This window comes from Mercenaria mercenaria, chromosome 9 (genome assembly GCF_021730395.1).
Source record: "Mercenaria mercenaria strain notata chromosome 9, MADL_Memer_1, whole genome shotgun sequence".
Lineage (NCBI taxonomy): Eukaryota > Metazoa > Mollusca > Bivalvia > Venerida > Veneridae > Mercenaria > Mercenaria mercenaria.
This window is the reverse complement of record NC_069369.1, coordinates 20,637,096-20,651,384: the sequence shown is the minus strand read 5'-3', so window position 1 is coordinate 20,651,384 and position 14,289 is coordinate 20,637,096.

The window sequence follows — 14,289 nt, the reverse complement described above, 5'->3', positions numbered from 1 at the left end:
ATCCTAACACCTTGGGAAGTAGAGCTCTCTTTTAGGCTAACACCATGAATACTAGAATTTTTTTAGGTTGCCACCATCAGTACTAGAGCTCTCATTTTGGCTAACACCATAAGTGTTAGAGCTTCTCTTTAAGGTTGCCACCATCAGTATAAGAGCTGTCCTGTATGTTTCTGCCATCAATAAATGAACTGTCCTTGCGGCTGCAACCGTCAATACAAGAGCTTTCTTTTAGGCTCACACCAGCACCTTCAGAGTTCCACATAGGTTCATGTGATCTTTACCTTAGATATTTACTTTATTACAGGAGCTCCTGTGTAAGATTAAATTCTGCTTTGCTAAAGCTTGCAAGAGCTCTACCGTACAAGTTCTGTATCTGTAACATTAAGTGAAATTTCAGCTTTTTGTCCTTTTCATGTATTCTATAACATTTCAAACTGAAAAGTCGAGATCTGCCAAGGGTTTGACATCCAATTTTTAAAAAAGTCTACCAAAATTAAGGAATTGCACGTAGCAAAATTTTGTTTTATTGATTGTATATATGTTTTTAAATTAAAATGTATTATAATTTTTAGTTCGACTGTACGAAGTATAAGGAGAGCTATTCTACTCGACCTGGCATCGGTGTCGGCGTCTTTCCGCGTCCCCACCTTGGTTAAAGTTTTTTTTTACACTTTCTCTTTTTTCTTCTTATCTCTGTAATTACTTGATGGATTTGATTCAAACTCAAAATAGTTATTCCTCATCATCACCCACATCATCTGACATAAGGGCCATAACTCCAATATTTCATGATTTATCCCCCCTTTTCACTTAGATTTTCAGGTTAAAGTTTTGATGCACTTTCACTCTGTCTCTGTTATTACTGAATGGATTTGATTCAAACTTAAAATGATTGTTCAACATCATATCCATTTCATATGACACAAGGTGCATAACTCTGGCACAAATTTTTCATGAATTATTCCCCCTTTTTACTTAGAATTTAGGGTTAAAGTTTTGATGCACTTTCACTCTATCTCTGTTATTACTGAATCAATTTGATTCCTACTTAAAATTGTTGTTCAACATCATCACCCACATCATATGACACAAGGTGCATAACTCTTGCACCAATATTTTATGAATTATGCCCCCTTTGTGCTTAGAATTGTACTTATATAGTGTTTTGATACACTTTATCTTTACCTCTCTTATTAGTTAATATTTTTGACACAGACTCAAGCCGTTGTGCAATATCTTCATCCACCATTGGAGTCATTAAACACTCCAGTGACAGCTCCAGTTTCCTCAGAAGTGCCCAGTTTCACTATCCAGCATTGAAATAGTCAAGTGCGCTGTCTCCTGTGACAGCTCTTGTTTTCTTTTCAATTTATACATACAATGTTCTCCTTTGAAATTTTGGCTGTATGTTGTAATCTTAGTCCTTTTTATATAAAAGTACTTTTCATCATAAAATGATCTGAATAATGTATTATAAAGTACATGCCAGTCTTAATTCTGGCATCTAATTTGTTGAATTTTGAGCTCAGTCTGAAGTTAACCAATGACGAAGTTGATTTATTAGACTGGACTCCAAACTTATTTTCATAATTGTTTACCCTGTATTATTATTTAGACTGATTCAAGTTTGTTCATATTGACAAGAGAGTACCCAAACAGCTGTTTTAGTGATAATACTTGCTTCAGTTTTTACACAAACTAAAAGCTCTAAATGTAGAATGTTTGCTGGCACATACTGATTGACAATGTAGAATTATTAATTCCACAGATTATTTGATTTGCACGACCAACTATCTGATTGGGAACTGTGCACTAACTGATTAAATGGTTGTTTGTCTTTACATAGAGTAGACCTTTCTTCTAAAATTATTTGAAAGATTTCTTTTACACAGGTTCTGCTCCTTATTAAAGTAGAATTTATAAATTTATCAAGATTTTCCTGTTATCTGATTGATTAATTGCAAAAATGTACTATGTGTTAAACCGTTTTGATTGAAAGTCGAGAATTTAAAGAAAGTCTTAGAACAAATAATGTTGGAGACAAAATTTAAAAATCAGAATTTCAAAGAAACCGTCTCATAGATGTCTTTTTTTCTTAGAATTTTTAGATTGCATTTTTATATGAAAACACTTCACTGCGTTTAAATTGAAATGCAATAAACTAAAAACAACTTTGCAAAATTTAAACAGTAAGATTACTGATAGCAATAGCAGTTAGGACTACAGTTCCCAGTTAGGCAGTTGGACACACTTGAAAACTTGTATTCATGTACAGATTTACCTTGTGTCTTTCAGAATGGTGGATCAGTGAACATTTTTATACATAAACTGTATTCTGTAAAAAAAATATCATGGTTAATATAAGTAATTCTGTTGTATATCACTAATTAAGGTATAAAACAAAGACAATTTTATGCAGATTTTATGCAAATTAAGTCAGATTGTATGGTTAAACTTGTATATATATATATGATCAATTTTCTCTGTGATTTCTGTGGTTCACAATGTGATACTTTCCCTTGTAAAAACACTATTTTTGAATATTTTGAAGAAAAAGATAACCTTTGAAATACACAACTCGACAATAAAAATAATTGAACGTGTATTTATTGTGTTCTTACTTTCTTTTTAACATGCAGAACCAACACTCAGAGCTATTAGTGTTAGATACTACTTTGGCTTCAGTCAATGAAGTCCATAGTGTTTAGGTCACCTTTGTTCGAGCGAAGACCAGTGAGCTGGTACAACCATTGCTACATCAGCGTTTCATTTTGTAACGACTTACTCCAGAATTTCAGACTTTATCCAGATAACTATGCTTGACACATACCCTAGTGACAGGGTTTCAAAATTGCGCAAAATTAATGGCACCAAAACAAAGAATTCAAATATGTTTGGCTTGAAACATCTGATATATTACAGGGCTTAAACTTTTTACAAATCATGGTTCAAATATATATTTAACAATCAAGGCCTTTGAGTGGTTTATCGTCTAATTTACCACAGTTCAGAGTTCAAATGCGTAGGAATTGAACCACGAGGGCGTTAGCCCGAGTGGTTAAATACTGAATAATCTGAACAATACAAGATTGTTTTCATTCTGACATGCTCGTTGACATATTTTAATAAATATTATGCCGGACTTCATTTACCAGAGGAGTAATGTATCGGATCTCATACGGCAATTTGATGTCATACTTGACGTCATAATGCTCTCTTACCAGTCTGCGCGTCAATCGTTGTTTGTCACAGATTCTAACACGATCCAATTCATTTTACTATTAAACAAAGAAGGCTGAAAACAGTGAATTATTATACAACAATTCACTGTTCTAACGTCACAATTATTACGTCAAAGCGTCAAACGGTATAGCGGCGCGCTGGAAAAGAAACCGATTGAAAACGGGCAAATATTAAATGAATGCCGTCAAGGATGTACTTTAAAGTCCTTGGTAACGTGTTAGAATCGAAATAATATATCTCATTTAGTGATTTGCTCTTGAATAAAACCATTGTTTGTCGTTCAGATGCGTATTGTTATATCACTCAGGCTGCGCCCTCGTGATATAATTCCTTCGCATCTGAACTCCAAACAATGATTTTTTCAGCGACAAATTACTAAATGAGATATATTATTTCTTAAATATACAAAGCTTGATTTCTTTCTTTAACTGGAAATCAAATCAAGTTATGTTACCCTTAGCAAATGCAATGAAACATCATTGAATTACCATTTATTCTTTGGGAAAGTAACCATTGAAATACCATTTTTATTCGCATATACGTTATAGTGCAATCATTGAAAAACCATTGAAACACCATCGAAAAACCATTAAATTACCATTGAAATGGGCCGAAATACGCAAATGAGCTCTCTTTATAAAACAATGAAATTTCGATGATATTTAATGGTATTTCAATGGAGGAATTCTAATGGAAAATAAATGGTATTTCAATGGTACATCAATGAAAAAAAAAGGTACTTCAATGATATCTAATGAAAATCAAGGTAAATCAATGAATATAAATGGTACTTTAATGATATCTTAGAATGAAATTCAATTGTGAATAATGCACTGCATGGACAGCATTTTTCCAACTTCAACTGCATGGCGGGCAATTGGGGGACACTGAACAGATGACTATTCTGACAGGTGGCCTACCCTTGCAACTTTTAATACAGACCCTGTCTTTCAGTGGATATTCATTTATCAAGTGACTTAAATTTTTGCGTTAGGTAAAATTAATATATACATGATAAATCTTGCAATGTTGCTTTTAATTAGATGTTGATGTCATGTGTAAAATAGGAGATGTGCAAGTTTTACATTATGATAAAGATTCTAGGTGAGTCCCAAGGTGAAAATGTGCATTTTGTCACTATTTTAGGGGCCATAACTCTGGGAATAGGCGGTTGAGCCACAAAAAATAGGTGCCCAAGTTCATATCATGTTAAAGACTCATGCAAGGTTTCAAGGTTTATATGAAATTTAGGTAGGTGCATCATCACAAGATGAAAATGTGCATTTTTCACTATTTCAGGGACCATAACTCTGGAAATTGGGAGGGGGGCGTGGTGCCAGCTCGAAAATAGGATGTGCACAAGGTCATATAATAAAGACTCCTGCAAGTTTCTATATCAAATACTTTTTGAGCTTGGTGAGCCACAAGATGAAAATGTGCATTTTGGACTATTTCAGGGGCCATAGCTCTAGAAAGAGGGGACAGAGACAGACGAAAACTAGAGCTGTCACAGGAGTGATGGATTACAATCCCACAATATGGCCTTGTCACAGAAAAGCCAATGTCAAAGCCGAGCTTGCCTGACCTTTGACCTACTGACATCATAATCAACCTCCCTATGAAGTTTCATGATCCTCGGCCCCCCTAGCGTTCTCAAGTTATTGTCCGGAAAAGGTGTAAATGTTCCAGGTCACTTCAACCTTTGCCCTTTGGAACTGAAAATCAATACGTGTCATCTGCTGGTTATGACCAACCTCCCTATCAAGTTTCGTGATCCTAGTCCCAAGCGTTCTGAAGTTGAAGTTGTCCGAAAACCGTTTAAATGTTCTGGGTCAATGTAATCTTGACATGTGACCTACTGACCTCAATATCATTAGGAGTCATCTGCTGGTCACAACCAATCTCCCTATCAATTTTCATGATCCTAGACCCAAGCGTTCCCAAGTTATCATCAGGAAACTGTTTGACTGTTTTGTGTTACTGTGACCTTGACCTTTGACCTATTAATCTCAAAGTCAGACTTTACCCGTATTTTATCATGTTGCACATGTGTGCACAAATATATGACCATAGACCTAAGCGTTCTCAAATTATCATCCGGAAACCGTTTAACTGTTCTGAGTCGCTGTGACCTTGACCTTTGACCTACTGACGTAAGAGTCAAACTTGACCTGTATTTTATGATGGTACACCTGTGTACCAAAATTTATGATCCTAGGCCCAGGTGTTCTCAAGGTATCATCCGGAAACTGTTTATCTGTTCTGAATCACCGTGACCTTGACCTTTGACCTTCTGATCTCAAAGTCAAACTTGACCTGTATTTTTTTATGTTACACCTGTGTACATAAATTTATGATCCTAGGCCTAAGCATTCTTAAGTTATCATCCGGAAACCGTTTAACTGTTCACTGTGACCTTGACCTTTAACCTACTGACCCCAAAGTCGAACCTGACCTGTATTCTGTGTACCAAAAATTATTTTAATCGGTCAAGCCTTTCATGAGTTATCATCCGGTAACCATGAAAAACAACGGACCAACCGACCGCCAAGCTCACTCCTATATACCACCCCAAAACTCCGTTTTGTTGGGGGGGTATAAATAGGAGGTGCACAAGTTCATATCATGTTAAAGACTTATGCAAGATTTCATCAATTTATATCAAATACTTTTTGAGCTAGGCGCGTCTGATTTTTTCGGACACACATACACACATACAGATGGCTGTACAGATGCATGGAAAAGACTTAAATCATATGCCCCCACCACTCATAGTGGGGACACAAAAATAGATATTTTGACAAAGTAGAAGCATGGAAATCAAGAACTGATCAAACATGTATGAAAATAATAGTCATGAAAACCAATGACAAAAATATGACTGCATCTGACTGTAATTATATGAATCAAAGGAATAGAAAAAATGTCATATTTTATTATTCATTTAAATTTCATGTGTATTCAACATATATTAAGACACTTACTGTAGCTGATGCCATGCTATTCACATAAATCTGGGCCAGAATTTTAAACTCCACATCATCATTTTCCCGCCAAAACAGGTGCTATTTTATTTACAAATCATGAAATTCAGTTACTACATTTAGAAATGGTAAAATAATGGTTTTTCAATGAAAAACAATGTTGCAAACTGGTTGAACAAACTTTTAAGCAAATTCTGTAATGAAAAACAATGGTTTGTCAATGAAAAACAATGGACCAACTGATATAAATGAATAAGTATATTCTGCATTGAAAAACAATGGTGTTTAAATGGTAAAGTGTTACTTTGATAATTGATTTCATCCATTGTTTTTCCATTTTTTGAAAAAAATGCTATTCTAATGGAAAAAAAGTTATTGAAATCAGTGCAGATAAATGGTTTTTAAATGATTTCTCTGAAAAAAGGTACTTTAATGGGGTTTTAATGGAGTTCAATGCCTTTTTAACCATTACATTTGGCTAAGGGTAGGATTAGCTATTTAATAAATCCACCATTTTGTTTAATGTTGCCATGGAAACAAAATGGCCGATATTTTCATCAAATATTGAAATGTTCACTTTTATTTTTAAGTCGATTTTGAATTTTTAGCTCACCTGAGCAAGAAGTGCTCAATGTGAGCTATTGTGACCGGTCATTGTCCGTCGTGCGTCGTCCGTCAACATTTGCCTTGTGAACACTCTAGAGTCTACAGTTGTAACCCAATATTTATGAAGCTTGGTCAGAAAGTTTGTCTTGATGATCTCGATCTCTAGGTCAAGTACGAAACTAGGTCATATGGGATTAAAAACTAGGTTAGTAGGCCACATCAAAGGAAGAGCTTGTGAACACTCTAGAGGCAACAGTTGTGACTCAATGTTTATGAAACTTGGTCAGAATGTTTATCTTGGTAAACTCTAGGTCAAGTTTAAATCTGGGTTATGTGGGGTCAAAAACTAGGTCACACGGTCGAATCAAAAGAAAAGCTTGTGAACACTAGAGACCAAAGTTGTAATTCAATCTTTATGACACTTGGTCAGAATGTTTGTCTTGATGATCTCTAGGCCAAGTTCGAAAACTAGGTCACTAGGCCAGATGAAAGGAAAATCTTGTTAACACTCTAGAGACCACAATTTAAGTAGGTCATCCGATCAAATCAAAGGTAAAGCTTATGAAAACTCTAGAGACCACAGTTGTGACTCAATTTTTATGAAACTTGGTCAGAATGTTTGTCTTGATGATGTCTAGGCGAAGTTCGAAACTTTGTCATGTAGGGTCAAAATTGACCTAAAGGAAAATTTTGTTAACATTCTAGAGACCACAGTTTAAGTTTGAAACTCATGAGAATTGGTCTGAATGTTTGTCTTGATGACCTCAAGGTCAAGTTTTAATCTGGGACATGTTGGGTCAAAAACTAGGTAATCCGGTCAAATCAAAGGAAAATCTTAATAACATTCCAGAGACCACATCTTCATTAAAAACTTGGTCAAAATGATTATCTTGATGATCTTTAGCCTAAGTTTGAATCTGGATTATCTGGGGTCAAAAACTAGGTCACTTGTTTAAATCAAAGAAAAACCATGTGCATGCAATAGGGGCTGCATTTTTTCATGTAATGTGCATGAATCTTAGTCAGAATGTTTGTCTGCATGAAATCTGGGAAGAATTCTTATCTGGGTAATGTGGGGTCAAAAACTAGGTCACCAGGTCAAATCGAAGAATAAACATGTTTACACCCTAGGTGGCACAGTTTTTATTCTATCTTCATAAAAATTGTTCAGAATGTTTATCATGAAATCTTGGACGAATTCAAATCTCGGTCACATCAGGTCAAAAACTAGGTCACTAGGTCAAATCAAAGGAAAGGCTTGTATACACTCAAGAGGCCGCTTTTTTGCTCCAATATTCCCGAAAGTTTGTCAGAATGTTTGTTTTCATAAAACCTTGGACAAGTTCGAATCTGGGCCATGTGAGTAAAAAACTAGGTCACTGCATCAATTCAAAGAAAATGCTTGTTTACACACAAGAGGCCACATTTTGGTCTAATCTTAATGAAAACTGGTCACAATATTTGTTTCCATGAAATCACTAGGCACTAGTAAATTTACACTGATATGGTGTGTTACTCAGGTGAGCGACCTAGGGCCATCTTCTCTTTATTAAATAGTTTGAAAATTCTTAGCAGATGGTTAGTTACCTGTAAACTAGTCATATTATGTTTTTGCATGCATGTTTTAGCACGAAAACAGGGTCACTGCATAAAAATTCATTCAGGTATGCAATTGCATAATGGTTTTACACCAAAAGCGAAATAAGTTCGATCTCCGCGCAGGCCTCACTTATTTGTCGCCCGAATCTTTCACAGTAAAAGTTGTCTTTACATTTAGTTAAACTATATTAGGATTACTAAAGCGTGGCAGATAAATGTCTGGTTGGCACCATTCTCTGTCAGAAAGGACACAAAAGTACAACAGTAATAGGTCTTACCTTGTTTGGGTTCAAGTGATAGAGCTCAAAAGTTTAAATAATGGCTCTGTACCCATTCTGAACAAGCGTGTGCGCGCGTGCGTACCTATTTGCATGCGTTTTGGGAGTCCCTTACTAGCCTACCTGGACTAAAGGTTCGGGGCGAGCTGTCTGTGTATATGGATGATCCAGCGGTCATTGTCAACAAGTTTACATTATACATTAGGTGTCTCAATGTTGGCCTAATCGTAAAATGATTCCTTCATTAAAATCTTGGACTAGGTAAAATAATAGGAAAACCTTGTTAGCACTCCATAGGTCATATTTCCTATCTGATCTGCACGTAACCTTGCCAGAATGTTTGTCTTGAAATCTAGGTAAAGTTTCAAACTGGACTATGTGGGTCAAAAATTAATTCGCTAGGTCACATCATAGAAAATGTCAATAAACACTGGAGGCAAAATTTTCCACTGATCAACATTAAAACTGATCAGAATGGTTGTCCTTATAAAATCTAGTCAAGTTCGAAACTTGTTTATCTGGGATAAAATAAAAAAAAAACTCATCAAAGAAAATCGTTGCTATCAACTTAGAGGCCGTATCTGCTACTGCTACCTGTCGAACACCAAAACTTGTTAGATTATTCTCGGCTTTTATGAAATAAGAAAACGTTTGAAGCTGGTTCATCTGTGATTTAAGAGAAGATGACTTGACTAAATTAACATTTTCTCCCGCACTCGAAGCCTGTTTCGAAATATTTTCTTGATGAAATTTAGGTTGAGCTCAAAACTGGCTTATTTGAAAATCATAGACAAGGTTAGGTCAACTCATAGAAAAGCATTGGCATCAAGGTCTCATTTTCTACTTGAACAGCATGAGATCTGGTCAGCTTGTTTTTCACATTATCTTGGTTAAATTTGAATCCGAGTCATCTTTGGTAAAAAAACAGGCCATGTAGTCAAATAATGGAAAAGTCTTATTTATATTTCTTATGTCATAACGTGTACCTGGGAATCACCAAACCTTTCTGTGAACTTATTTTATAATTGGACAAGCTACTAAATACATACTGGGAGGAAGTGACCACGCCTTCTAGCAGTCATATTCAAGTAGAAGAATATGATTAATTTGAACTGAAAACTATTAAAAACTATGTAAAAATGTTTTTCAAAATCGAGCCAACTGTTTCTGCCAACATGTTTCGTTTTAAATATGTAAGAAGTACAAGATGTATATGTGTGGAATTATTTCAAGATTTTCCAAACAATGAATCATTTATGACTTTTTAAAATCCAACGACCATTACTCAGGTGTTGTCTACCCGTGTGAGCTGAAGATCAAGTTATGGTCATATACAATCTGAAAATCTGGTGAAAATAAGACCCTACCATGATAACGAGGCAGTTGTAAATGAACGGACGGACGGATGATACAGTTATCTTGGATAGGGAAAATCGATAACAATAATGATGATAATAATATAATAGTAATAATGTCTTTATCTAAAGAGGGTAATGCATGAAGAAATGAAATATTCAAACAATTATATACATCTTTCAAATAATTTCCTTCTGAAAGTTAAAAAAAACATACATGTACAATTTATTGAAATATCTATAATCATGAAATAAATCTTATGTAAAATGTTATATTTTATCTGTCAAAGGATTTTTCCCCTTCAAATAGTTGAAATATATATTTTTCTCCGACTTCAATGAGTTATTATTCATTTTTAATTGACGCGGCTCTTTGCTCTTAATATACTGGAAATTACTATGCAACTGACATGATAAAACACAAGCCTTTTCTTGATGATAAAGACCGTAACATTTGACTTGTTCGTGATTTCGAGGATGTGGCTGACTTTTGCATTCAGACATCAAAGCCACAATCGGTACGAACTCGGACAAATGTGGCGGGGTTGTTTCTTAAATTCAAAATAAGCACATCGCACGATATCTAAAAATGTCAATTAAATCTATGAGAAGAGCCTTTTGAACTTTGATGGAAATTCATTTTAAATTTATATTCATATTTAAAAGAAAATCTACTAGCATGGAGGTAATACAGAGATCCATCTCTCTATATTACCTCCATGCTACTAGTAAATTCATAAGATCTGCATCGTATCAAGGACTGTTGAGATTTATTTCTGTAAGGGAAATACTTAATATATCTCCTAGACTGGCTCCCGTCCCTATGTTTGTTCTTATTTACATATATAGGCCTATATGAGTTTATTCATTAAGAGGGAAGTAACTCCGGTAGGTTGTTTCTATATTGACATTTGTTATTGCCCCTGGCTCCGAATATATGTATGGTTCAGCCATCAGATAAAATGTGCTATTTTAGAGGCTTAAGATTTTCTTATTTTGCCTGCAGTATTTATATAAAAAATAACCATGCAGCCAGGGAGCCAGGCTATATATCTCCATCCAATGTTTATTTCTGGATCATTTTTATATTAATAATGTAATCGAAAGTATGTCGTGTGCAAAAATCAACAACCCAGTTAATAGAATAGCTGAAATAAACTGGATTTTAACAAAAAATAGAGATCATGGTCTAACAACAGATAAAGATTACAAGTCCCTACCCCCGTTAAATTTGACACCTGCAGTCACTACCTCCACCCCAACCCCTTTAAGACTTGAAAATAAAAAAAAAAAAAAAAAAAAAAAAACTCAATAAAAATAAAAAATACCATTTTGATCATAAGAAATCAAAAGAAGACTTTGTCCGCTTCTGTCAAATTTAGTATGGGGGACTTTGTAGATGTGTCTGTGGTAGTGGCGGGGAGGACGTACATCAGATGTTATTAATCTGTATTCCCGCAAAAAATCGTTAGTTTTTGAATTTTTAAAATCTTTGAACAGAATTGAATTGTCTACTTCAACTACTCTTGCTAACTTTTCATTTTTAAATTCGACCTTTTATGATATCATTATGTAAGGTTGTAAGTTCTGTCAGATCATGTTATGACATGTCAACAAAAAATATAAGCTTTAAATTGACGTATAATATCAGTTTCCTATTTTTCTTTCACCTCAATTTGTCTAAATAAAAGATCAATATGAAAGAAGAATAGTTTGTTGCCTGTTCATTAAGAATCCATTATTATCAGTTATAGTGCGCATATAGTTAATGTTAAGGCAGTTGTGAATGTGCGAAAAATTATATATATTTTTCTTTGTCCAGCACTAGAAATTTATGAAAATACAGACTCATATTTACCAAATTGATTGAAATGTGATATTACTTTAACGTAATCATGTCTTTTTGCCCTATTCGCGAAATATCATTTCTGTTATTAAGGAATGGGCAGATGTAAATTCATAAAGTACGGAAAGCAAAAAATAAGATACAACTAGTTGTAGAAATAAGATACAACTAGTTGTAGAAATAAGATACAACTAGTTGTAGATGCAGATAGGAATACCCGGCTCTAGGGTAGATATATCCGGTTTAGTTATAACTCGGCAGAATTGTATTCTGGCTTTAATAACACTTTGTATAAGGAAGCTGGACAAAAACAAAGGCCAGCTGATAATTATATCAAATGGATTATCTTTCAAGATATGTACTATGACTCCCGCAGTGGGTCATATGAGCACATCAAACACAGCTAAAATATTCTAACATTTATATTTCTTACAACAAAGAAGAAAAAAACGCATTATTATTCGTGAAAACATATAGCTATTCAAGCTTAAAGTCTCAATATTTGTAGAGATTTGGGAAGTAGGCATGTTACACCAAATGGCTATATATGGTGTCATATCACTGAATTGACATAAAATACTGTCAATTTTGCCTGCAGATGTGGTCTTTTAAACGAACCAAAGAAGGAAATTAAATAGTAACCTATATGGTATATGGAAGATTATAACTACTTTTACAAACCACACAGTTCAAAGCTCGCATACATACCATTGAATCATCTTTTATTCTATCACTAACGCTTTGTATGATATGATTTTGTAAAGTGTTTTCCTGCAAAGTTATACATCTTGCTCCTTTAGAGATTGTACTACAATGAGCAAAAGCCTAGATCTTATCAAATATAGTCGCCAGCTTCTAGTCTAATACTTGCGTCGTAGTGAAATTAAACCAAACAAAAGTCATATGTGTTTGTGTATGTTTGTTCCTTTTCTATTGTATTATTGCAGCATTCATTTGTGTTTATACACTAGCCCAGTCAGTGTGTATATTCATACAGTTACACGTAACCATTTCCCCTGTAGAGTGTTGCTTGCGCGGCTGCGTTCTTTGAATGTGACCTTTGTTACAACACGTTTTACAACCCGTTTTGTAATAAAGTTGCAAATTGTAATAATTATAACAAAACGGGTTGGAGTGCTTATTACAATTTGAACTGGACATGACAACCGGTTTTGTAATAAAGTTGCAAAATGTAATACATTTCTCAGAGTGTGTGTAAACGAATTTGTGTCATAGTTCTAGGGTTCTCTATGTGAATAAAATTTAATGAGGTGAGGATGTCAGGTGGCGTACTTTTAGCATGCAATTTTACTCATTAATCGTAACTAAGAAGGTTATTGGTGAGTATAGCATCAAGGAAGTTTCTACAAAATGGTAAAGAGTGCTTATTACAAAGTGAAAATAAACAAAGCATCCCATTCTGTAATAAAGTTGCAAAATGTAATAAATTTATCAGTTAGTCGATACGCATTTGTGTCATAGTTCTAAGGTTCACTCTGTGAATAAAGGTGATGTGTGTGAAGATGTAATGTGTCATACTTATGACAATTTGGCATTAACTATTTCCATAAAGGTAAAAAAATAAGTACTTAGAAATCAAAGCGGATACTCAAATTGTAATAATTATTACAAAACGGGTTAGAAAGCTTATTACAATGTGAAATGGACATCGCAACCCGTTTTGTAATAAAGTTGCAAAATATAATGAATTTCTGAGTTAGTTGAAACGCACAAGTGTTATAGTTCTAAGGTTCACTATGTGAATAAAAGTGAAGGACGTGAAAATGTAATATGTCATACTTCAGACAAATGGGCACTAACTATTTACATAAAAGTAAAACAAAAAAAACCACAAAAAACAAGTATTCACAAAATTAATGAGGATACGCAAATTGTAATAATTATTATAGAACGTGTTAGAAAGCTTATTACAATGTGAAAGGGACATGGCAACCCGTTTTGTAATAAAGTTGCAAAATGTAATAAATTATTGAGTAGCTTGAAACGCATTCGTGTCATAGTTCTAATGGTCAATAAGTGAATAAAAGTGAAAGATATGAAGATGTAATGTGTCATACTTATGACAATTTGGCATTACCTATTTACATAAAAGTAGAAAAAAGTATTTACAACATTATTGTGGATATTGAAATTGTAATAATTATTACAAAATGGGTTAGAAAGCTTATTACAATGTGAATAGGACATCCCAACCCGTTTTGTAATAAAGTTGCAAAATGTGAAAAATTTCTGAGATAGCTGTAACGCATAGTTTTAAGTTCACTATGTGTATAAAAGTAAAGGATGTGAAGATGTAGTGTGTAAAACTTACACCAATTCGACATTTTGTATTTACATCAAAGTGAAAAAAACAAGTA